General features: G+C 39.0%; 1 long non-coding RNA gene across 1 annotated transcript in view; it reads left to right on the forward strand.

Annotated features, from left to right (window-relative positions):
• The window catches only part of LOC123478619 (uncharacterized), a 76,990-nt gene extending 49,992 nt beyond the window's left edge, over window positions 1-26,998 (forward strand). Inside the window, exon 3 of the long non-coding RNA XR_008426563.1 lies at window positions 26,786-26,998. This is a non-coding gene — a long non-coding RNA (uncharacterized lncRNA). The remainder of the gene's footprint in view (window positions 1-26,785) is intronic.
• Window positions 26,999-27,613: the final 615 nt, after the last annotated feature.

A 27,613-nucleotide genomic window follows, 5' to 3' on the forward strand; every position in this document is an offset into this window, starting at 1 on the left:
GATTTGCTTGGCTTAAGTCTCCTGAAAAGTATCTTAAACTATGGTTTTCCTCAAACCTCTAGGTGGCTTGCCTATTCCTTAGGAATTCCCATCAGAGATAGCTCAGGTGTCACACGTCACACACGATATCATCTCGCTATTATCCCTCCAGCTCATCAAATCCTAAATTTAATTGTTGGAAGATGGCATTTCTATATTTGTTTCATTTTACTCAAGGCTTACAGATTTCTGATACAGTGCTTGTTTTAGTCTTGAGTGTAATTCTCAAACTGGGCCAGGAGCTGTAGCAGGCCAATTGGAAATTAAGGGTTCTATTCCAGGTTCTGCCTCTGACCTTGGTCTCCATTTGACCTTGGGTAAATTCAGATCTCCTGGAGGGCAAGCTGTCCAGACAGAGAACATTTAGCCACGGTTTACCTTGGATTTGAAATGTTTCCCCCCCTGATTTATGTCTCTAACATGGTCTCATTTTATATAACCCCAAATAAAGCCTCATTTGTTTCCCTTGGCCTCTTCAAAATCACCAGAGCTGCTTATTCCATATATTCAAGTTTTGCAAAATTCCCCAGGATATATCCCCTTGTATGTACCAAAGCCAGCTCTGATTTGTCGATTAGTTTACTGATCTTCTGGGCTTCTTCTGGGATTTCAGAACTTGCATTCTCATAATAAAATGTGCCAAAACTGACAGATTGAAAATATATATCTTCTCCTTAGACCAGAAAGGGCCTCTGTGCTTACTTGTTTGAAGTTCAGCTCTGAGCTCCAGGTATTTGTGTAATGATCTAGGAGTATGGCGTGAACTATATTAGGGCTTGCAGCTCCGGTGACCCCGGCCAAGTCTCTTCTTCACTGGGGATATATTAACACCCACAAAATGCCAAATCCCTAGTTACAAAAGCCATTATTAAATGCTTTGTCTTTTTAAATTAATTTGTCTGGCCAGGCCAGACAATATGTTTATGTTTATGATATGATGAACATATTGGATTGTGTCATTTAAAAAAACATGTTTTCATGTATACCAATCAACTCACAAAATTTTCATCAAGCCCATTTCATAATAATTAACTTATTGTTGAGGAGACCAGTAAATAATAAAACCCCAGTCTCTGCCTTCTAGGGCTTTCCAGTATGGTTGGAGAAACTTAACTATGGGAGACATTTAGAATATCACTTATTATTTATTATTGAGATTTGGTGTGAAGGGAACTGTGGAGCTGCTGGACATCTGAAGGCCCAATCTGACTGCTCCTATAGATTGTGGATAGCAAAAAATAGATAGTTACACTTTGCTATAATCCACTAACAAGCTTTAAACAGTATTATCTGGCATATATGCCTGTGTATTTCTTTTCCTCTAGTTTCCTTTATTTAAAAAGAATATTTCTAAACTTAATGACCTACATTTAAACAAGTTACCAAATTTTTACTTGTGGATGAGATTTTTAAAAATTTATTAAATTTATTGGGGTGACTTTGGCTAATAAAATTATATGTTTCAGGTGTACAATTCTACAATACATTGTCTGTGTATTCTATTGTGTGTTCACCCAAGTCAAGTCTTCCATCAGCATTTATCCCCTATTTACCCTCTTCTACCTCCCCCATTTTCCTCTGGTTTGTATATTTCTGAGTGAGTATTTTGGAGGGTCATGATACCTGGACAACTACCCATAGGTGGTATATGTTCTTGATGCCTTGAGATTTTCCTAAGTGTTAGATGAATGACCCAAGATACTGAGAAGGAGGAAAACAATGGCTAACATCCTGGCTTTTATCCTTGTAGTCTTTGACCTGATGTCACTCAGTTGGATAATCTGTTCTCTGAAAATTCAAATATATTTTTTGTGCCTTGGCTGTTCTGAAGAAATGCTTCTGAGATTCTTAATCCACTGTGAGGGGCTCCATCATGGCCCCCTTCAAAGACTCCATCCTTTTTCAATTTTGGATGACTTTCTTACTCTAGACCCAAGTGACCAACTTCATTATTGATGTCCTGGCAGACACATTGCTCACATTCTTCCAGATTAAATAGGATTTAAATATGATCATTCAGGTTTTGAGTTTGCTTTGAATTGGAGGGAGCATGTTTCTACTTCATGGAGATGGGGGGGGATCTGTACATACTCAAGAATAACAGTAAAGTTAAGAGCATTTTATATCACCCTTTCCTTTCCTGTTGATTTTCTTGAAGCTATTTTAAAAGAACTCTTGGACTGTGTTGAAGAGATCTATTCCATACCTCAAATGTCAAGGTTTTTACTTAAAAGGGGTATTTCTTGGATAAATGTAATTCAGAATTGTGTATATGCAGTCCAGTGATGTAGAGAATTTCAGATGATGCAAATAGTAAATGATGTTTCCCCTCAATCATCCAAATATTTTAGGTGAATGTATTAAAAAATTTTGGCTGAAATGTAGACCAAGAACTCACTTCTCCATATTATTTTGTATAAATATGGGGTGTATAAAGCTTTGTCAAAGGTTGTTAACCATAACAAATCCAGCATTGGAGTTTTAATTCGTTGTTATCCCAGTTTCCTGTAGAAAGAATTTAGCAAAGCATTTTGTGTCCCTTTTTTTACCTCATTATAGTCTCAGAAGCAGCTGCTGTTGCCTTGGCCACAGTACAGCTTTTATTTGCTGACTTTGGGACATTTATGTCCAAAGTTGGCCGAGCTGTGGAGATACTGAATTTCTTGGAATACAAAGCTATGAGCCATGGGTCATGGGCCTGTGAAGCACCTGTGAACATAACACCCTTGCTAGTCTTTAAGCACAGACCCTGGCTTTCCAGTGACCATGGCCGAAAACCCAGGGAGGTTCTGGTGGCTTTAAATGCAATTCAGATGGTAAACTAGGGCTTGGCCTTCACTCGCAGCTTCCATGAAGCAAAGAGTCTCTTCTGGATTCTTCCAAAGATCTAGATACTCACAATCTACACATGCTTTTTTGTCTGACTAGCTTTGGGGCTTGGCTGGGGAAAGGAGTTGTCCAGGTTAGATGAACGTTTCTGGAAGCCTCCATTCTTAAGTGTATTAACCTAAACCCAGTCCATTCCCAAGAACTTACTACTAACACTCATTAGTTCAGGGGAACAATTTTTTCTATGCCCCTTGCCTTGAGAAAATTGCCATGGTTCCACCTTACACTGTCCTGAGCACTCTGCTAGAGGAGAGAACTCTGACAATGATGCAGTGGTTGCTGTGACTTTATGATTCAAGTCTGCTTGCTTTCAAGCCTTCAGTGGCTCATGATCTGAAATCTCCTCCATCATCTAGTGCCTGCCTACCACTCCTATCTTATCTCTTCCCACTCCTTGCCTTATACTTTATATTCCAGGAATTCTAAACCATCTCCATTCTCTTCAAAACCCATGCTCTTTCTTGTATCTCTGTTTTTGTTTGTGTTCCTTCTACCTGAAATGCCCTCTTCCCAATAACTGCCCATCATTTTGTCCTCTTGGTTCACTGTCTTGTTAAGACCTGGCAGAGGTGGTGTTTCCAAAGAAAGACCTCTTTGAGCCTGGTCAGTCCAGCCTTGTTCCTGTGGGCAGGTGTGCACATACCATGTTGTTTCGTGCCGTCTCCCTCGTTAGACTGTGAGCTTGTATAGAGCAGATACCAAGTCTCTTTTTTCTTGATTTTTCAGATGCCTGACTCAGAAACCAGAGCACAGTAGGCACTCAGAATACATAAGGGTTCCTGGGTGGATAGGGGATGACACTTTTTGTTCAAGAGTTTTATTCAGTGGTTGGCAGAGAATAAACAACATCACAATGATAATAGTTATGAAATACTATTTCAGAAGTATTTAAATATGTGTAACCTTTACACAAATACCATGAGGTAGATGCTATGATTATACCTATTAAAAGGTAAGGGAATGATAAATGGTCTCTTTATGGTGGTTTCCTGGTTATTAAAATACTTAAGATAGTTTAATGTACCTATGTTATTCAGAGATTCCTGACAGCCAAAGACTTCAAAGACATTCAAACAGACTTAATACCAAACTTAGGCTGAACATAACTACAAATTTCTCTGATGACTGAGAAGGCACTTCATGACCAAGCAGTACTCTGGAGCCATCATTATGCTTCAACAACTCCTCCCAGCAATCATTGTTAATAGAAGTTTCTGGTAGTTGAAGACTAGATGAACAAGTGTCCCTGACTTTGGAGCCCATGTGTACACAAGAGAAAAAAAAGAAGAGAACCACACAAGAGAGAAGTTATGTGACTTTCTTAAGGCCACACATAGTTACAAAAAGTAGAGCCTGAGATTGCTATGCAATGTCAATCATAATACAATGAATTATTGTCATCTTATTATTTGGAAGTAGATGTATAAACTGGCCATGTTGGAGACCAGTTGAAACTCCCCAAATGCAATTGCATTTTAAATGACTCTACTGGGAAAACTCTAAAAACCGTAGAATCAAGAAATACTTCAGTCTGGGGCTGGCAGTCTGTGTACACGTGGGCTCCAAAGTCAGGAACACTTGTTCATCTGGTTTTTAACTACCAAAAACTTCTATTAACAATGACTGCTGGAAGGAGTTATTGATGCATAATGATGCTTGGTCATGAAGTGCCTTCTCAATCTCAAAGAAATTTGTAATTATGTTCAGCCTAAGTTTGGTATTAAGTCTGTTTGAATGTCTTTGAAGTCTTTGGCTGTCAGGAATCTCTGAATAACATAGGTACATTAAACTATCTTAAGTATTTTAATAACCAGAAAACCATCATAAAGAGACCATCTATCACTTAAAATATGGTTATTTTTTAAAAGATATGTAGGCACTGATCTCATTTCTAAAACAGAAATACATGAGAAAATAACAATTCACAGTAGTTTTTGGTTACTATATACCTTTAATAGATATCATTTGCTCATTAGTATTTACCAAGCACCTACCATGTGGACAGGCACTGTGTTTGGTACTGGAATTATAGGTGTGGTTAAAACAGTTATAGTCCCTGCCCTCTATAATTAGGGAATCCATGAAAGTTTTGATGTTAAAGAAAGGAATTCTGGTTCTCAAAGATGGATGCTATCATGGGTATGACTGAGACTCCAAGGTTGAATTAAATAAATGGTACAACCGAACTAAAAGACAGCTGCTAAAAACAGAAAAGGAGGAGTGGTTTATCTTGGAGACCAAGCCAAGAAAGTATGGTGATTTCTTGGGAATAAACAGGGAGGTAGGAGGGGTGTGATCCTGTATGGGAGACATGCTTTGGTCAGATTGTTGTGGCTTAAGAAGTTTGCACATTACCCTGTAGAATGAATGTTAAATAGACTTCTGTCTGTGTTCCAATACATTGGTAGTGTCTGCTTGGAGCACCATTTGGGGAGCTTTATAAAGTCCCTTCTGCATTTCAGAGAAAGTATTGTGAATAATTTTTAATGTCCACTGATGGTGTTGGGTGGAGAAATGACAATTCTGGTGCAATGAATGTATTTGCCACTCCATCTGTGGAATATGGAAAATCATCAGTAAGTCAATCATTCAATAAATATTTATTTATTATGTCCTATCACTTGGATAAAGTACTGCCCATAACCCAGCTTGGTACCATGGGAAACTAAAGAGGCCTAAATGTCTAATGTCTCCGTGTCTATTATGGTTGACATTATCCTTACACTATAGCTGTAAAGAAGTATGTCCATGGCATAGTCAGATTGCATTACAGGCTAAAGAAGAAATGAAATTCTAACTTCTTTATGCATTGAACTTTCCTTCAGGACTATTCCAAGGTAATGATGGAGAGTTAGAAACACATAGAGATGATGAGCTCTTGCATCATCTCCTAAATGTCTGGCGACAAGACACAATCACAACATTGGGGAGGGCAGTCAACAGCCCGAAACGAGCATCCCAGCAGGCCATCACTACAGTGCTGGTCAAGCAAAGTGCACATGCAGAGGTGTGGGCTATGGATTAAAACTTTAGGTCTCTAATTCCCTTCTCACTAAGAACCATCAAGTCAAGGATCCAAAGCTTGAATTAGCTCTGTCTGTGGATTGGCAGTTCACTTAGACCACTTGAGAGCTGAGATTTATTTGCTTTAAATTTCCTCCAAGACATATTTAACAGGCAGATGTAAACCTATATGTTCTCATTCCAACAACTCTTGGATCCGTGTGTTCCTTGATGTTTGCACTGCTTTCCCAGGGCGTCTTTAGCAACATAATCTTTACTTTGCTGAAGGAGAAGGGCCTTTGGCTTGTATGTTTTCCCACCACCCTGTCAGTTATTATGTCTGTTTTCTTGAAATGACTTGTTCCAGCTTGTTTATTTATGATGGGCCTTGTGGTCAGCTGTGAGCTTAGTTTGCAGTTTTTTGGTAACATTTATTGTTTTCATCTGATTAAAGAAAAATGCATGCCAATGGTTGAAAAACTGAAAAATACAGGGAGGTACAAAAATGAAAATTCAAATCACTCATAATTCCATCACCCCAGAGTTAATTACTGTTGACATTTTGGAATATTTTCTTTCAGGCGCTTTTTGTGTGCATATATATATGGCAAGCATGTCTCCCTGACTTTCTAAACAAAACTTTAATAGCTATATAATTTTGGTTGGTTCTGACTTTTTTACCATTGTAACTAACATAGACACCTAAGCCTTTGTCCATATTTTTCATTATTCCTTTAGGAATCGATTCCCATAAAAGAAATTAGAGTCTCCACTGTATAAATATTTGTAATGACTCTAGATACAAATATACCCATTTAAATTGCCACAAGCATGCTAATGCTAGTGTTATTTTACTATACTCTTGCTACCATTGTATATTATTAATTTCAATTTAATAATATGGTAGAACAAAAATGGGATATTCTTATTTTAAATCCCATTTCTTAAATTACTAGTGAGTTTCATAACCTTTGATGGGGAAGTGATTCCAAAAGTCCTTATCCTTATTTTTTCTGCACTTATTTATGTTCTACTCGTGTTAAATTTCTGTCTTCCCCAAGTAGGGCCTCCACACTTTTTTTTTTATCCATAAGGCATGTTAACTCTCTGCACTGAATGTTTTGTCTTCACTCAATAATGATGTGCTCATAAATATTTATTGAGAATCTACCATGTTACAAGCTTCTGAATCTAGAGATAGATGAAAATTGAAGGTTCCTGACATCTAGAATCTCAAAGTCTGTAAACACACATAGTGTGAGAAATAAAATACTGTTTTGATGCTAGGCAGTCAATATTTATTGATTACCATCTACAGGGTGAGGCAAAAGTAGGTTTATAGCTGTGAGTATATGAACCAGTTTATTCTTGTATTATTATTTATTAATTATTGTATTATTTTTCATATGAACAACTTCAAACCTACGTTTGCCCCACCCTGTATATGTCATGGAGTAGGTTACATGTTGAGGATACAAAAAATGAGCCAGATAGATGTAGTTCTTTCCTTTACAAAGCTTGGACTCTTGTTAGCTCTACTTAACAGGATAAATATTACTGTTGTAGTGGACTAAGTTGGTAGCAGCTTAAAGTAGTACCGAAGGGCATGGCTCTGAAGCCAGACGGTCTGGCCCAACCACTAATTAACTGTACTTCGTGATTATTGTCAGGTAAATGCGCCATTCTGTTCTTCAGTTTCCTCGTTGGAAAAATAAGGGCAATAAGAGCATTGCTTCATAAATTCTTGCAAAACATTTAGAACAAGGCCTAGTACATAGTGAGTACTCAATACATGTTTTATTTTACTTTAAGAGCTGTAGTACATAAAGCACAGTTTGTTACTGGAATGTGTAACAGGGGCTCGTAATCCACACTTACGGAGCACAAGAGGAACAAGGAAGCTCCTTTCAGGGGAAGAGATAGTTAATCTGGAAGATGAGTGGAAAATATGGTGTATTTGGGAGAGTGCAATGGAGTCCATACATGTCTAAGGGTATGGTTTTCATGAAGAGGGAATAACATGTGAAAAATTCCAAATGACAGAAAGTGAATGACTTTCATAGAACTAAAGTTCATAGAAGTAAACTTCAGTATGACCTCAGATAAGAGTCTGAGGGTCTTTCTGTTATCTATTGCTGTGTAACAAACCACCTCAAAATTTTGATGCTTCAAAATACAAAAGTTAGGAGAACAAGAATTTAAATAACTGTGACATTTTCATGAGAAACCACAGATATTAGAAAAGAGTGGAACAACATCTTTAAAGTGCTGAAAGAAAAGAACTATCAACTCAGAATTAGATATCCAGCAAAAATATCCTTCAGGAATGAAAACATAATAAAAGCCTTCTCAGATGAGGAAAATCTGAGAGAATTAGTCACCAGAAGACCTACTCTAAAATAAATGCTAAAATAAGTTTTTCAGAAAGGAAAATTATACCAGAAACTTGAAACTTCAGGAATGAAGAAAGAGCAACAGAAATGGCTAATAGCTGGGTAAAAATAATACACATTTTTTTCTCATCTTAAAATTCTTTAAAAAGTGGTATGAATGTTGAAAGGAAAATTTATAACACTGTCTGATGGAATTTTCAATATATTTAGATGTAATACATGTGAAAACTATACATGAAAGAGGAGACTGAAGAGATGTATTTGGTTGTAAGACATATGTTTTTTGTGAAATTGTAAAACATTAACTCTTGGCATACTGTGAAAGACTGTGCATGAATATTATAATTTATAGAATAACTACTAAAAAATAATACAAAGAGACATGTTTAGGAAGCCAATACAGAAATTGAGATGAAATAATAAAAATATTCAAATAGAAATGGCAGAAAAAAGGCAACAGATGAACAACAACAAGAACAACAGCAAAACTAGACGGGGCCTATCGAGAAAAAATAAACGGAAGACATAAGTCCAACCACATCAATAATTGCATCAAATCTAAACAACAGGTTAGAGATGGATGTAATAAAAAGACATAACTATATGCTACCCAGAAGAAATTCACTTTAAATATAATAACATAGATAGGTTAAAAGTGAAAGGATAGAAAATATATACTATGCAAACACCGATATAAAGAGAGCTGGAATGACTATGTCAATATCAGACAAAGTAGCCTTAACATAAGGAAAATGACTAGGGATAAAGAGGGACATTACATAATGAAAAAAGGGTCAATTTGCCAAAAAGACATAATAATCCTAAATATGCATACACCAAATAACAGAGTTTAAAAATGCATAAAGCAAAACCAGATGGAATTAAAAAGAAAGAGAAACAGCATCCCTAAGGTCGATCATTGAATGCCTGCTTGTACCATGCCCCATTCTAGGTATTTGGGATATACTAGCAAATGAAAATACACCTTTTCCATGGGGAACTCATATTCTTCTAGCTGTGGGGTGGTGGGAAGGCAGGAGACAGACACTAAAACTCAAGTAAAAACAAGTAGTATAATATAACAGAAAGTGAGAAGTATTTTATATTAAAAAATGTGGAACAGGATAAGGGGACATCAGAGGCAAATGTGAGGCACAATTTTAGAGTGAAGTATGGTGGTTACAGTAGGAGTCATATAAGAAGTAATATTTGAGCAAAGCCCTGGGGAGATGGGAAAGCTTCCAGCAGTGACTTCTTTCCTGTCATTAAGATCTAATATATCCTCTCTCCTAGTATACTGATCCTGACTCCATTTTGGTCCTTGTACTGTATTTCAAAATAGAATTTCTTTCCTCACTTTCCCAGTTTCCTGACTTACTTGGGGAAGCAGGCTTAGGTGCGCTTCCCAAGTTTCTGCGGTGTTCAAGCACCCCTCGACTGTAGAATTTGCCTCAGGGGATATAAATGCCTCTTTTCCTTGGACGTTTTCCAACTGGACTGAACTCCTCAAGGATTTTAACTGCCCCATTTAATTCTGTATGTCCAGTACCTGCAGCATGCCTGGCTATAATATAGATTAGGTGAGATGTGTGTGTGTGTGTGTGTGCGTGTGTGTAGCCAAAAGGTACGCACATAAAAAATATGCCTTTAAAGAAATGATGAATCTAATATTCTAATGAATTTCTCATTGATAAGGAACCGTGAGATTTGAAATTAACTCTAATTGTGGGATTTGATGGGAGGTGGGAAGTTTGTCTGATGTCATTATCATCTTTTCGTCCTCTTCATATGTTTTTGCCACTTCTGTGAGAGCAGCTTTGCAAGTGCAGATAAGGTCTATGCTTACAGGTCTATGTTTATATGCAAAAAGCCCATTGTTGTGCATGGATATTGCCAAACTAGGAGTAGATACACTGTTTCTTGGGCAAGAAAGAGAAGGAATACAATAGTTTTGTCTGAGTGCCTGGGCGACTGAAGACTTAGGCTCCTCATAAATACTCAGTTAGATAAGAGGTGGGCTAGACCAGCCAAAAGTTAGAAACATTTTGAAACTGAAGTAGGCAGTGATATTTTTGTTTGTTTGTTTGTTTTGTGTACTTTTTTTGGTGGGAGGGTCTCAAAATGGACTCTTGGGGAATGATTGAACCACAGGGCACTATCAGGGCACATAGATTCATCTTTGTGTTTTGACCTTCGGTGATGGATATTTAACAGTGCTATCAAATGACAGTTAAGACACTCGAACATACACACATGCACACACACACACTACTGAGGACTGGGGATGAAAGTATGAATACGGCATAGTTTGAGTGATGGCTACACAAGTCAGTATACTGAGCAGAGCAATTGGCTGATGATGGATCTGATATCTGTTATCAGAGTATTTTATAGCTCTTGAGAACTATCTCTGAGGAATTCAGGACAGGCCAAAAACACATCTCTCACAGAGGAGAAGATTTGTATGCCCCGAGCATCCTTAGTCTAGTCAGAGTCCCAAAGGTATGAGAAAGTATGGATGAATGAAAGATCTTGGAGTTCCCCATAAAATGATTCTTCTGAACGATGGTCCAAGGAATTAGTTCCAAGAAGAATATTGGAATACTGGTTCTTGTGACCTTAATGGAGTTTCCACATCAGCACTGTATCAGCAATAAAAATATCCATTTATTCAATCAAGAAATTCATACTGACCACTCTGTATTACCAGGCACAAGGGACTGGGAAACACAGTGATGAAGAAAACACATCCCTGTCTTCTTGGAACTTATCTAAACTGATGACTTACAATATAAGTCATCAGTAGAAAGTGCTAGGAGTATGAACATAGTGCTTTGGGAACACCATAAGTGGTAATCACCTTTGCATCAGGAGCCAGGAAAAACTTAAGAGAGAAGGAACCCACAAGCTGTGTCTTGAAGAATGAGTATGGTTGGACAAGTGGAAAAATGGCAAGAGTATTGGGAATGGCATTCTAGGTGAAGCTGCCTGTCCAAGGGCTCAAAATGGTGAAAAGTCCGAGCCTGATCAAACTGTGATATGATATCAATAATGTCTTAAGATAATGTGTGGGGAAAGGAAAGAGGAATGGGAAAGAACAATGGAATTTGAGGTCCAAGGGGGTGGAAAGCATGATTGAGGAAGTTTTGTTTTAACAGCCAAGGAGTTTGGAGTTGTAAATGCTTTTGAGGCATTCCCATAATGGCAATGACCAGTTCCTGAGCACTATCTTTCTAAGCTAGAGCAGAGCCAGCTATGGAGGTGGAACAGACAAAGGGAAAGGAGGGTAGTGTGTGGGTCAGCAAGTACAGCAAGAGGGACAGTAAGGGGCATTATGGGGCAATTGTAAAGAATGAGCCTGGTGTTCTACTTCTGTAAAACTTTAATGTAACCCTTTAATCCTGCCAGGGGAGCAAGTTCCATTTCCTTTTAAAAGGAACTTGCATCTGATACCTGACAACCATCAGAAATCCTCAACTCTGATGGGGGTGGGGAGTGGCGGAGGTAAGAAAACGATAAACAATAAATGCTCTGATCCTCTCATTAGTGTGTTGTACTTTCTGGTATGGATCTTAAGCTTGATGCATCCCAATGGTGACAAAAGCCAGTCTTGTGTGTCCCTCCCACCCCACTCCCATGCTTCCAGAGGGAAGGAAGGAGGACAGAAATCACTGAGGATGGTATTTCTTCAACTGTGGTCAGAGGGATGCTGGGAATCCTTGGGTTAGAAAGGAATTTTCGTTTCTTTCATTCAAGGATAACCTTGGAGAAAAACTATTTTACCTGTTGTAAAGAAAAATATCATTTTTTAATTGACAAATTAAGTTTCCTAATTGGATAAGTGTTTTCTCAAGTCAGAATTTTAAAAACTCAAGCCCATAGATTCTGAGGGTCCTAAAACAAATTAGTGGCTATCAGAGAGAATTTTTTCCCTTAAAAGAGAAGTCAGCAAACTATGGCCCACATATCATATCCACCTCTCCACCTACTTTTATAAATCCAGTTGTATTGGAGCTCAGCCACACCCATCTGTGCATGCATTGTCTGTGATTATTTTCTGCCTGTAAAGACAGAGAATGTGTAGCTTACGACACTCAAAATCTTTATTATCTGTCCCTTCACAGAAAAACAAGCCAATCCCTGCTTTAAAAGATGCTTTACATCCTTCAAGTTTCAGCAACACTAATCCAGGCATCAGATGCTTATTAACTAATTAGAGTTAGAGCTATGATTAGACTTAGAGTTCTGTAGTTCTCAAGGGGGAGGTTGGCATTCAGTGCAGGCTTTGGGACCTCCAGATTTTTGTCCCATTTATTAGCCACCTCACCTGTGTTTTCTCACCTATAAAATAGAGGCAATAAAGTACCTACTTCATGGTAAAAATCCATGATTACTCATCACTTAGGTTTGGATATTTGATGATTGATTCCTGGACACAGGAGTTTCAAGGCTGCCTGGGCTCTTTCAGACTTTGAACCAAAGCATCTCGGGATTGGACAAATTTAGTAGACACCACCTAAAGCACAACAGCAACATTTTACTGTTTTTAATATACCTGCCACATAAAAAGAACTCAAAATCATAAATCACAGTTTCATCTATTACTATTATTATCTTTAAGATCTCCTTCTCCTGGTATAAGAATCTCTTACTATATAAACTCTCATTACTCAAATAATTATTTTTTAAAAACCCACCAGCATCAGCATATTACATATGCCAGAAAAGTTTCTGAAGTCACATGATCATAGGTGAGAGGGCATGCAGAAGATTTTGCAGTTGTATCTCAGCTGTTCTAATGTAATTGCACGTCATTATTTCAAGATGTTATGCATTATTACTGTCATCTTCACCTCATTAAGTGATGTGTCTCCTGAAACAATGAAAATGTCTGCAAAGAAAGTTGGTGGCCCTGAGATACTCTGGAAAGTCCATTCATTGGAAGAAAGATGGGAAGGTATAAAATATATTGAGAGAGGTAACTGCATTAAAAATGTATGTTTATCATACTTTTGTTCTCATCTACTATGCATGCATTTTATTTTCTATGCACAAGAAAAGAAAATTTATTAAAGTGCTAGTGGCTTATTTATGCAGAAATTCTTAGTAGACTTCAATATGGCTGCTTAGTGACATTTCAGGATATCGTTTGGGTTTTAAAGAATGACACAAATGTATCATTCTCTTTTAATAGAAGAGGACTATAGGCTTCCACTATCTGAACATTTGTTATCCAATAGGTTTTTAGCAAAGGGTTAAATTTAGGTGAAGAAGTGGGCTTATACTCTCCTCTTGGGAACTAAATTCCTATCTTGTTCTCAAGAGTTGGCCTTCCTCTTGCTCCCCTACCCACCCTTCAGGCTTGCATTATTGCCAGTCGCCTCCCAAGAACTGGAATCATTGTCTCTGGTGGGTGGCCTCTGCTCTCTGGGTGCCAGCTGCCTCTGCCTGTCTGCCTGGGTTTCCTGGCATAGCTTCCTCTTGTATTCTGCTAATTCTTCTTTCCTGTTCTAAATGTGTCTCCTTTGAAGCTGTGCATGCCTAGGCAGAAGTCTCATCTTTTAGTTGAGCAAGTTCAAGCATTCATTGTTCCCAACATCCTCTTTCAATATGTTCCTTGCGTGGGTTAGCTCATGCTGGGCCTTGCTTGGAGCTGTCTGATGCCCTTTGCTTTACTGGCCCACCACCTCTGTCTGTTGCCCTTCTTTCAAAGTGCTGCTGTGCACATGGAACTCCCGCACAGCTCCTACACCTGCACCTGTTCTCCTACATTCACCCCTCTCATTCGATGACTGTGACTCCAGATCCTTGCTGTATGACTATCTGCACCACCAGCTTCAGTGAGCAGAGCAATACCTAACTGCTCAGACACAGACCAGGCTACCCTTTTGGCACTTGTTTGCTTCTGTTGCCCTGTGTTGGTTCATTGTAATCTGATTTGTCACACATAATCTGTTGGACAGAGAAACATGGGTAGCATGATGTAGCTGGATGTCTCCAGCTTGCATTTCTGTAATAATAAGCCATATGCAATGAACTCCAGCAAAACTCAGCCCAGTTGTGGAGCTCAAACACACAAAAAGTTTGTGACATGAGACAGTTGGAGATTTCTGGCTTATCCTTTCCAATCACTGGATGTGTGGCCTCTCTGAACCTCAGTTTCCTCTTGTGTAAAGGAAGATAATACCTTAGAAGGTTGTTATGAAGATGTAAGATCCTAACATATGGTCTTACCTCAGTGATTACACAAGACCAAGTAACTGTGTCTGTGCCTTCCACTGGCCCCAGGAACTTTTTTGTAGCCCTTACTTTCTACAGCTGCCATGGGACCCAGGTTTGTGGAGGTGCCTTGTTATTCTACCTTGGAGTCCCAGAAGTGAGACATTGGAGCACAGCGATGTCTCTGAACTAAAGCATATTCAGACGCAGGGGCGGACCAGCCCTATACCCCTTAACCAGGCTCCTTCCCCCAAGAAGAACCTTTCCTTCTTATCTATTCTCCCCACTGGTCTCTCCCTTTTCCCAGTGGTGAATAGGCATATGGTTTGAAACAAACACTTTATTCCAGACTTAGCTATTCCCTTCTTGGCCATCTTACCTTTCCAACAAGAGTTTTTTGTTGTTATGGTTTTTATTGCCTTTTCACATAGGCAAGAAACCATGAACTTATAGAAAAAAATCAGAATTAAAGTCATGAGATCTAATTTCTCCAGGATCTATTCCTTTACTAATCATGTCATCCTTGATGGCAATTTTACTTCTCTGTGTCATTTTCCATGACTCCCAGATTTTGAAAGTTGAAAAACTATACAACTCCTAATTACTACAAGTTTTTTCTCTTCAGTGGCTTCAGAGCCTGGCACAATCCTAAAGAAAAGGTAGAAACTCAATATTATTATTAGTAGATGAATTGAAGAAACCTATGATGTTCTAATCTTTATTTAATTCATCTTGAGTTTCCAAGATTAATAGGTTAACTGGAGATGGAGACAATTGTGTGAAGATCTTGCCAATTTGAAGGAGCCCTCTCTATTCATTGGGAAGATTGTTCTGGCTCTTTTCTTCCCTGTCCACACACACCTTCCTAAAAGTGAGTGAGGCCTTTAGCTTAATTCTCTCCTTCTCATAGTAGCTGTTCACCATTTGACGTTTTAGCGTGCTGAAGACTTGAAGGGTTGAGGATGGTTTTCCAAGTGGCATGGACCACATGCGCCTTTCCAGTGAGGTCAGTGGGTGAAAATTTCATCTGCCTTGGGTCCTTGCTTGACAAGAGTCCCCAAAAGACTAACCTCTCCAAGGGGCCATACCACTTTCCTGGAGCCCATGTCATTCCTCTTTAACTTAGAGCTGACTCTGCACCCCCTGTGCCTCTTTCCTCATCAATTCCCCCAATCTTTCTCCATTTACTGCACCACTGGTGGTCTGGGGTGTGTGGCCCAGATGTTCTCCCCAAGCCATTAGAAGATTATTTTTCAAGTGTCTTCACAGAGCAGATGTTCCCATTCTTCCACTCCCCAACCCCGTCCCCAATTGCTAAAAGCTTTCTCTGCCCCAGAGAGCACATCGTGTTGCACTGCTGCTGGGTGTTTGATCAGGAAAGTACGAGCAGGAACAAGAGAATCCCACACTGATGACTGTTTGGCAGGCAGCTCCTGGGTGTGTATGTGCTCCTCCTCCCTTTGTTCCTATTATAGTTGTGAGCAGATGTTCTCAACGGACCAACTGGCTGTTCTTTCTTTGGCCCCTTATACCAATGCTTCAGCCCATTCTCCTGCTTTGGGCTGACCACAATTTGCCCAAGAGTCTAGTATCTTTCATTGTTTAGATAAAACCACCTTTTTTACTTTATCCAGAGTTTAGCTTGGTCAGCTTGGGAACTCTCTGTTCAGTGAAGGAGTTTGCTCCTAAGCCTAGACTTCAGTTATAGGTTGCTCCCTGCCTTTTGTCTCATTTGAGTCTATTACTTTGTCTAGAGTCTATTATTTTACCTTTGCTTCCCTCTCTATCCCACCTCTCATCCCCATCTCCAGCCCCACAGAACTATTGCAGATCAGCCATGCCCGCTCTCACCTCTAAGCCTTTATGTGCTCTTTCCCTCTTTTCTGGAACATTCCCCTTTCTTCTTTTCCCCTTTTCCTGGCCAGTTGCTATTCATCCTTTAGATCTTTGCTCAAGCATGACTTTGTCTTTGACCTCCATATGCCAAACATGAGTTCCCATTGAGCTCTTGTGTTAATTCCGACCCAGTTCTTATTTCTCTGTACTGTACTCGTCTTTGTACTTGTCTCTCCATTTTCTTGTTAACTTATTTTAGAAAATAAGCAAATGTGTTTCAACGGGATCAAACAAGAGGATGAGAAGTGGTTCCACACTCCTCTTCTCTGCCTTCTTCTGACAGTGTTCTATGAACATCTACTCTGCATTAAACACTCATTTAGATCTTGGAGTCATGAAGCCAAGGGAGGGATTGTCCCTCCCCTCAACCAGGTAATTCCCACATAGAAAACTGACCCTTATACAATTGAAGTAACCCTGAAGGCTGAACTCACAAGGAATATGGCAAAGACAGGTTAGTGCTGAAAATCAATCAAGAAGTAATAAATGGCTTAGAGGAAGATTGGCAAACTACTGCCCACCAGCCAAATCCAGCCTGCTTCCTGCTCTGTAGATAAAGCATTATGCAGTCACACCCATTCATTTGCATATTGTGTATGAATTCTTTCATGTTACAATGACAGAGTGAAGTATTTGTGACAGAAACTATATGCCCTCAATGCCTAAAATATTTACTATCTAGCTTTTTATAAGTATGCTGTCCTCTGATTTAGAACATGATTAATAAAAGCCATAAGTAAAATTTTGAAAAAAATCAAAAACGAGGAAATTCCTCAGATTTTAAAATGTATTATAGAGCTACTGCAATCAAAACAGTATGATAGTGGTTTGCCAAAGGCAAATAACTTAGCAGGAAGATAATAGACAGTTCAGAATAAATTGTATACATAGAAATTTAATATATGGTGAAGATAATATCTCAGTTCTTAGGAATGTAACTTAGTTAACAAACAATGTTAGAAAAATTAGTTATTCATTTGAAAAACATATTTCCACTCGATTTTTAACATTCCTCACCAACCTCCCCTTTCCCCAACATAAGCAAATATATCATCATTTGGTGGCCAATAATTATTTCTTTTCTTACCATTGTTTCTTGTTTCCCACTCTTTTAGGTTCAGTTTCTCACTGCTGCATTACAGCCTTCAGTAAATATTCCTGTTAAAGTATGTGATTAGTACATTTTTTTACATGTAAAAATTCTTTGTTTTACACATATTCTTGAATGATAGTCTAGCTAAATATAGAGTTCTCCTATTAGATCATTTTGTTCATCACTTTGGAGACATTATTTCATTGTCTTCTGACAAATTTGGTGCTGATGAGAAGTTTTCTGTAGATCTAATTATAGAACCCATTCATCTGTTGAATGGGTAATAGAATATTAGGCACATGAGATTTTCCTGTATATATCAAATGGGAAATTGGAGAAGAGTATTTAAGGGTGCAAAGATTCATACTAACTCTGTCAGGGATTTTAGAGTATGGTATTTCCAAGATATCCCAATAATAACCTGGTCTAGTGATTTAAAGAAGAAGCATTAGAATCAAACAGATCTCAGTTTAAAGTCTAATTCTGCTATTATTAGCCAGTATGAACTTAGGTTTTTGAAATTCTCTGATCTCTTACCTAAAAAAAAATGCATATAACAATAGTACTGACCTTACAGAATTATGGCAGAAATAAATGAGACAACACACGTCAAGCTCTTAGCGTAGTGCCTGGCGTGTGACAAGCCAGTTATAAGGGTTATTATCATCGACTAATTTCTGGCTCACAAAAGGCCAATTTTATTCTTCTTTTTTTGGGGGGGGGACTACAGATCTAGTGCAACCAAGGCAAACATGGGTAACCCAAGGTAACCAACAAGCCCAAGCTTTTATTGTAATCTGTGCCCATAGCACATGCTTTCTTTGTACTTTAGACTATTTACTATTAACTTTGTCACAGGATTTTCTGAGAACTGCTATTCAGCTAAGGTCAAATTCTAATCAGTGTTACGCAATTAAGAAGTCCCATGCTCTTCAAATTAGGAAAGCCAGTTTTAATTGCTTTTAGTCTGTCAGTCGTCCCATCTTTGCCAATTTCCTGGCTTCTACCACTTCTGTGTCATCCACTGAAAACATCTGTCCACCCAATTGAAAAAAAACAATCTTCACTGAGTAGGAAAATGTTAATTGCACTGATGCTGAAGATTAATGTATTGCTTCTGCACTGTGCTTCCCCTCAAAGTGTTCAAAGCCCTAACTAATAGCTTCGTACATTTGACCAAAGATATATGGTTGGCGGCAGGACTTCATTAAACCATGAAGTCACCCTGTAATTCTAAGCATCTTAAAGGAGCATTATTATGTAATTTGTTTCTTAGATGTCACAATACCCATTCACTCAGAAGCAGAAATAACAATTTGTTTCTTTTCCTCCCCATCAGAGTAGCTGTCATCAACGAATCATGGTAGTTACAAAACAATTGGAGAGTTATTTCTGTCAAGTATGGAAATTGAGTAGGCAATGCAAAATAAATCCTTTGGGGGGAGTTAATTTTTTTTTTGCAGTTAAAATATATGACATAGTTTCGAATTGATTTTGGGAATAGAAAAATGTAGCTGGGAGCACGGTGAAGGGATAAAATCATTTCACTTTTATTTTTCTGGACTGGTTTCTGCACAACTGACTTTGTTTGATCCTTTTGATTATTTTAACCTGTTGCATTAGATTAGAAAGCCTCCCCTTTCTCATTCTACTGGAATTTATGCAGATTCCCACTCCAGCAAACTGTATGCTGACTTTCCACCTGTAGACTAGACCTTCGAAAACACTGCTGTAGTCTGCCACAGTGCCCTGGTCAGTGGAGTTTCCAGATGGAAGATGAACTTTCAACCTGTATTACATGTTCAAACAAATTTGATTAAAATTTATTTTTTTACTATTGAATGCTGCTATTGTTGCTTGGGTTTTGTTTATTTGATTTGCTTTGTTTATTAATCTACAAATAAATCTCAAATTTTAATGTACCTCAAAATCTCTCAAGATAGTTGTTCAAAATGAGCATTCCCAACCTATTCCTGTAAGTTCTAATTCAGCAAACCTGGAAGCACCCCTGACTTTAATGCCTTCAGTGTTCAGGCAACACTGAGAAACATCACTTTTCTTGGTGTTCACCCAGAGATTAGATCATTTTTTTCTTTTTTGACTCTTTCTCAGTATAACACACAAAAAACTAAGGAGAGTGAATGTGAATTTTCTTTTTCTTCCTCTTTCAAAGCTTCCTTCAGAGCAAAAACATCCAGGAACTTATACTTCATTTGGGTCTTCATCACTGATTGACACACCCCTTCTCACAGCCTTCTGCCTTTGAGGTTTCTCTGCTATTGTTGCTATTACCTAATGAGGGACTCACTGCTGTCCCTCCACCCTCCTGAGAGCCCCCTTCCTTTCCACACTCAGATTTTCAGCAGGCTTAGCTGCTGCAGCCTAACTGGGTGCTTATGCTGCCATGTTATGGATACTCTACACTGGCAACATGCCTTACCACACCCTTCGTGATTGCAAAACTCTTCTGTAAAGGATCGGATAGTAGATATCTCAGGCTTTGTGGGCTATGTATTCATCTCTGCTGCTATAGTGTGAGAGCAACCATGGACAATATTGTCTATATGAGCAGGCATGGCTGCAAAGTGCTTATAGCAATAGCTCCCATAAGAGAGGGGCTCTAGAGCTTCAGAATTGTTTGAAATCGAGGGAACAGAGATAGGCTTTTGTGTCCCTACATTGACCAGTCATTGGAGTTTGTCTTCCTCTGCAGAAGAATATGTAGGGTTGAAGCAACTCCTTTAACAGAGAATTATTCCTAGGGAGAGGTGAATCCGTGGACCACTGGCAGATAATGCTCCTGGCAGGTGTAAGAAAGAGTGCCTCAGTCCTGAGGGGGGATTCAGGGATGTCAGCATACAGTTCACTTCTTGAGATATTGGATTCTTTCACCTCTAATAAGTTCTCCCCATATAGGAACAGCCCATGTCAAGAGTCTGGTTTGTCTCTTACCTTGGGAAAACGTGCAAAAAGAGGATTAGTGGAATAAAGTCATAAAGCCTTCTGCTCAGCTGGTGTTGACATGACAACTACACTTAATATCTCCCTCCTCTACTATCCCATTCTGAATTTTCCTCACTTAGCGCTTTTGCTGGTAGAGGTGGCTAATCTAAAAGGGCGACTCAGACCATCTTCTCTGAGGGGTCTGATCCTCTGGTCACCATGTGCTTTTCATATTTTGGCTGCATTCTCCATCCATTTAGTGACAAAATTGGATAGGGAAGTACAAAGTGATGCTCCAGTGGACCTCCGGGGGGCCAAACATATTCTTCCTTTTCCCATTGTGTAATTGAAGCTCTAGCTCCTCTTTACAGTCAAGACAAGTGTCCCTGACAGTATGTTGACTCCCTTCTTTGACTGCAGTTCTTTTGGTACCAGAGACTAAAGTGACTGGGTGGCAGCCATAATTTAAAGTTTAATGGGATTCAAGCTACAACCCCTGGTGGGAGCTTTCTAATTCTGGGAACAGACATCTCTAGGCCTGAACAACCTAGCATTAGAGTGTTAAAACGTACAAGTTCCCTAAAAGGGTCAACGAGAATGACAGTATGGGGAATCACTCCTTCTTTTTCCTTGGTTCCTAGACCTATGTATTTTACCTATTAAAAACATAGTGCCATATAATTGTTTTTGATTTAGGGAGAACACTACATCCTGGAAGCTGGCAGTCCATACTTACAGGGTATCATCTCCAAGCTGGTACCTCAGCTATACCTTCCAAAGGCCTCCCACTACTGCATTAGGTTGGTAGTTTATGAGAGATATAATGTGTTACAGAACCAGGGAATCTCACAGTCGTGTGCCCAGTGACACATACCTCCTGTATTCTATAGTGAGTCCTTTCATCTAATAGCTGATGTTGGTGGATCAAACAATCTTTAAGCCCTCTGAGAGCAGTGCTTACTGAAGCTGCATGGGTAGGAAAGGTAACCCCATACTTGGAATGTGTGTTAATTCTGGTCAAAATGAATTGCTGCCCTTTCCAGGGTGAAAGGAGTCCAATGTAGTTGCCTTGTCACCAAGTGAGTGTCTGTTATCCTTGAGAGATGGTGTCATATTGAGAGTGTTATGTATGTCAGGCTGAGTGTCTGTTGTTGGCAGGCTGACATTGAACGATGGTAGCAGCTAAATCATGTGAAGTATGTGAGCTCAAGTTTACGTACAGCTTTTATACCTGCCAGCATGGCTACTCTATTCATGTGCTTCTTATGCCATCCCCGAAGTGGCCAATAACTGAGGTCAACTGGCTGAGTCATTCTGTTTACTTGGTTGTTTAGTGTCTATTCTACACGGGTACTTTCTGGTGGGCTTTAACATATGATATAAATTATTTTCATTTTGTGCTCACTTTTATAAATCAGTCCACATTCTTCTTCTCTAGATTGTCTTGTCTTTGATCTTCTAGATATTCTTCTTCTGGGTCTTAGACAAACCAGACAAGCTATTTACCACTATCAATTAATCCATAAATAACCTTTTCTCAATTTACCTCTCTTCCCACAGAAATGGATGATCAAGTGCACCACCCGAAGTTCTGCCCATTGGGGAAATATTCTTTCACCATTTTCTTTCAGGGCCACCCCTGAGTGTAGCTATTATGCAGCAGCAATCATTTTTGACTTGCATCCACATACTGAGTTGACTGAAACATGAACCTACTTTGGCATATTTTCTTCCCCCATCACTTGGTCAAAAGGGACTCTCATGCAGACACAGGTGTGAGCTGAGGGAAAGCATTGGTGTAATTGATGATGGGCAATTCCTGGGAGGGTCTCGGAATAAGCCATCAGCAGCAACTGGAGGAATCCTGGGTAGCATTATAGCATCCCCTACACCGTTATCCCCACCAAACCTTCTCTTCCTTCACTCTTTTTCTTTTGATGGCACCTCCACCCACCTATGTAATGAAGTTGTAAAGTGTAAGTCATTCTTGACTCCTTCTCCATAATTCTGCCCCTCCATCCTAAATGCAACCAATCACCAATTGTTGATTGCTATATCTCTAAATATTTTAAAACTCTGTCCTTTCCTCGCTGTTTCTGGTTTAAGTATTTGGAAAATAGAAGTGTGAACTTCAGAAAATCCACTCCAGCTTCAAAGTAGAGAGCAGATTAATGGGAACCACACTGGCAATAGAAAAAAAATTAGGAAATTAATGCCGGGAGAGAGATAGTAGAATCTTAAAAGTTGTTTTAGGCTGAAAAGAAGAGTTTATAATCCAATAATATTAGTAAGGCAGACTTGACGCCTTCAGGGTGAGTGGCAGAAAAATGCAGAACAACTTCTAGGTGTCAACCTAAGCAAGGTAGAGAAGGAAAATGATATTTATTGAATTAAAAGGCTCTGTGCATTTACAATAGCCAAGTACTGGAAGCAACCTAAGTGCCCATCAGCAAACAAGTGGATCCAAAAACTATGGTATATTTACACAATGGAATTCTACGCAGCGGAGAGAAAGAAGGAGCTTATACCCTTTGCAACAGCATGGATGAAACTGGAGAGCATTATGCTAAGTGAAATAAGCCAGGCGGTGAGGGACAAATATCATATGATCTTACCTTTAACTGGAACATAATCAACAAAAGAAAAAAGCAAACAAAATACCACCAGAGACATTGAGGGGGGGAACTGTCTAGCAGTGGCCAGGGGGGAGTGAGGTGGGGACAGTGGGAAGAGGGGATTGCAGGAACTATTATAAAGGACACATGGACAAAATTGCGGGGGATGGTGGGGGTGGGGGAAGGAGGTGGGTTCAGCCGGGGTGGGGGGAGGGAAGGGGAGAAAAGGCATACAACTGTAATTGAATAACAATAAAAAATAAATTTAAAAAAAAAGGCTCTATGCTACTAATATGTGTGGTGATCTGGAACCTAGGAGACATATATTTATGTTTCGCTCATTTTAAAACTTAACTGATCTGTCTGAATCTCTGTATCTACCTGTCTTTATCTGAGAAAAAGAAGGATGTTCAATATGGCTGTGAATAAGTATCAATCTTTCAGATCTTTAGTTATGATACATTTTGAACTTTCTTATTTAATTTTGTATCTGTAGAACCTCACCAGTACCTGGCACCCAGTTGACTCACAGCAATTGTTTGCAAAACTAAATTAAACCATCCTCTAAAAAAAATCAATCTGTTGTTTAATTAAATTGTTAAATGATTATTTGCCAGCTAAGACCCTGAGCCTCCTTGAACCATACATAGGTGAGTAAGAAGTAGGGTAGGACACAGTGACCAGAGTAACATTTAGTTCATATCTACCTCCACCTTTCATCACAATTTTGGGTTGGAATAAACTCTGAAAATTGAGAGTGCAATCTTGATAATGTTAAAGCAATCACTTGGATTACTTGGAAATTAGCTTGGAGAATTCATCATTGCAGAGGACATGGTCAGAAAAGACAAAGGGAAATGGAATTTGGCTGCAACAGTCCCTAATAATTTTCCTTAACTTACTTCATAGCACTGCTCGAGTAAAGCCATGGAATGTTAGATTTGCAAAGGGCCTTAGAGACCATAAAATCCAATCTTTTCCTTTTTCAAATGAGGACAGTGAGACTTGGGAAGGCTAAGCAAAGTTGCCCAATGTTTCACAGCTAATCAGTGATAGAGTGCGACCCAGAGGCCAGTGCTCTGTCTTGGTCAGAAAACATCAATTAAATGACTAATATTTTTCACTTGGATAATTTCTGGTGCTGCAGAAATCCATCCCCTAACCTGTAGTTTCCTGTCTTATAGGAGACAGATGCATAATCAGATTTTAACACTATGAATTAAGTGTTAAGATATACAGGTAGCCATATCTAATTGTTAACATTTGTTGAGCACTTATTCTGATCAAGATTAGATACCTTTGCTGATCACATTAGATACATTTTCTTATTTAATCTTCTCACCAACTGCTTTATCTATGGGTTCCTTTCTACCTCCAAGCTGTGAATGAGACTGGAAATATAAACTTCAAAGATATTTTTCAAACCGAAATTCATGTTCAGGTTGTTCCTCTGAACCCTAAGTCTGGAGATATCTAGTACACAGTTGTGGGAGATCCAAGGTCCTTCTTCTCCTGTGGGTAGGGGCATAAGGGGATAATAAAAACAGCTGTGGGAACCTTAAAGAACCAGTAGAGGAAAGTCTGCAATAATCTTACAGATGGAGGGGCAGCTCGCCGTGTGAGTTATGATTTCTGTGGGGATTATATAGGGGCATTGTAAGACCATAATTTCATATTTAAAGCTGGTGAAAGGCCTTTTAAGGTTTACAAGGCACACAGCAGAGTGTTGGTTGGAGTTCCTGACACCTAAGCCATGAACATGGCTTTTACTGCTTCATAGGGATAGACTGCTAAAAACCTATGACAACATCCATTTACATTTTGACAGTTCCCCAAATACATCATGCCCATGTCCTAAAATGATTTACTGGAAAGCTGGGCAATTGGCTGTTAAAAGCAAGCCATTTGAATGAAAACAGAATCAAAAAGCCAAGATTTACTTTAAAATTTTACTGATCCACACGGGGACAATGTGTTTCCTGTCTCCTCAACCATTCCAGTGAGCTAAAGTCATCTCACACGAGAAAGGTTCAAGTGGTTGCTACATAACAGTTTGCATATTTTTAGCACTTATCTCCCTAAAACTTTTACCACCAGAATAAACTTATTATATAATTAGATAAGAGCAATGTTCTTGAGAACTCTTGTTATAAACTTTCCCCTTATCTGCTTGATCATTCATTATTTGCCAAACACTATTCTATGTGCTGGGGGAGAAAACAAAGAGAATTGGTCATATTTCTGAACTTGAAGGAGCTTATATTCTAATTGTGAAGATGTGTGAGTATAGAAAACAAATAAATACAATGATTCTGGCACTGAGTAAAATGATGAGAAGTGAAAATGAGGTTGTGAAGTAGAGAGAAGTTTGTATGGGTTTGGGGCAAGTGGGTGGGTGTTTTAACTAAGAAAATTAGGGAGGACTTCTCAGTAACTGAGATCCTAATAGAGAGAAGGGTACCACTTTACAGAGACCTGGGGCAGAGTAGTCCAAGTAGCAAAAAGCAGGTGCAAAAGTCCTGAAACAAGAAGCAGGAAGGCATTCTTTGCCTTGTAGTTTTTATGGTGTTAGATCTTTTTTCAATGATACATATTTTGAAGACCTAAAGATTAGTTTTGATATAATTGTGATATTCAGAAAGAACTCATATACAAACAGAAAGAGAACAAGGGTCACTGAGATGTGGTAATGGGGGATGGGGGAGAGGGGAACTGAGTGGAATGAGAAGGGCAGCCAAAAGCTACATCATGTAGGGTCTTGAAGACTGTCCGAGGAATTTAGATTTCACTCTAATTTCACTGAGAAGCCATCAAAAAGCTTGAGCAAAGAAGACACAATCTGAATTGTTTTGCCGATTTCACACCGAAAGTCACTTATGAAGTATGGAGGTAGGTATGTTTCCTAAAGATAGAATTTTGTCTGAGAGACTCTTTGGCAAAATAATTTTTATTTATTTATTTTTATTTTTAAAAATTATTTTATTGTTTAAGTAGAGTTGTCAAGTACAGTATTTCATTGTTGTTCAAGTACCCCTTACCACTCCCCCCCACCCCAGCCAAACCCATCTTACTCCCCTGCTTCCACCCCCCTTGGTTTTGTCCATGTGTCCTTTATAGCTGTTTCTGAAAACCCTTCCTCCCTCTCCCCCATTATCCCCTCCGACCTCCCCTCTGGTTGCTGTCAGATTGTTCTTAATTTCAATATCTCTGGTCATATTTTGCTTGCTTGTTTGTTTTGTTGATTAGGTTCCAGTTAAAGGTGAGATCATTTGGTATTTGTCCCTCACCACCTGGCTTATTTCACTTAGCATATGGCTCTCCAGTTCCATCCACACTGTTGCAAAGTGTAGGAGCTCCTTCTCTCTCTCTGCTGTGTAGTATTTCATCGTGTAAATGTACCATAGTTTTTTGATCCATTCACTTACTGATGGGCACTTAAGTTGTACACCAAAATAATTTTTAAATCTCTGTGTTATGGGGTAACTATGAAGTTACAAAGAATCAAAGTAGAACATACTCATGTAACTAGCTGCCATTTTTTTTAAGATTTTATTTATTTATTTTTAGAGAGAGGGCAAGAAAGGGAGAAAGAGAGAGAACATCAATGGTTGCCTCTTGCATGTGCCCCAACCAGGAACCAGGCCCACAACCCAGGCCCTGAATGGGAGTCAAACTGACAACCTTTCACTTTGCAGGAACAAACTGAGCCATGCTGGTCAGGGCCGACTAGCTGCCATCTTGCCATCGGTCATCTGGGAGTCCTGCCACAGTTTCAGAGATGCTTCCAAGGACTCTCAAGGTGAATGGACTGTCCAGTGATGGAGCGGGTCAAGACTCAAACCCAGAATTCTCAAAATTTTCAACTGGCTGAATCATTTTTAGCATAAGGGTGCTGGCCAATTCATGGCCTGTTCTTATTATGGTTATTCTTGACAGTATTTTAAAAAATAAATTTTTTTATGTCTAAAATTTCCACGTCTCCTCTTCCACACAGCAGACAAAATTCAAGGGTTGCAGTTAAGCAATTCTAGGTTAGAGTTACGGTTCTCTGGACACGTGGTCTTTGTGCAAACCACTTCACATCACTGACACTCATTGCTTCATCTGTAAAGTGAGAATAGTGGCTACTGTATGCATTCCTGAGTGGACTGAATGAGCTGATGACTTGACGATTGCCTGGCATAGGGGAGATTCCTAATGAATGTGAGTGTCCCTACCCTTCTCCCACCATTATATATCATGGAAATCTCCACTTAGCCTCAAACATGAGCATTCCATGGATCCTCACTTGCAGCTCCTTCCTGAGCATGGGAGACAGTATGGTTTAATGGAAAGGCACTAGACTAGAAACTGAGAAACCTAGCTTGTAGTTCTGGCTCTGAACCAACTGCTAATCCACTTTGAAATTTTGAGTTAGTCAGTACCTATTTGGGTTTATTTAATTTGTAAAAAAAGATGTATTTTAGAATGGATTATCTCCAAGACATCTTTGATCTTAACAACTTTCTGCTTTTATGAAAACA

Source organism: Desmodus rotundus, chromosome 3 (assembly GCF_022682495.2).
Source record: "Desmodus rotundus isolate HL8 chromosome 3, HLdesRot8A.1, whole genome shotgun sequence".
Taxonomy (NCBI): Eukaryota; Metazoa; Chordata; class Mammalia; order Chiroptera; family Phyllostomidae; genus Desmodus; species Desmodus rotundus.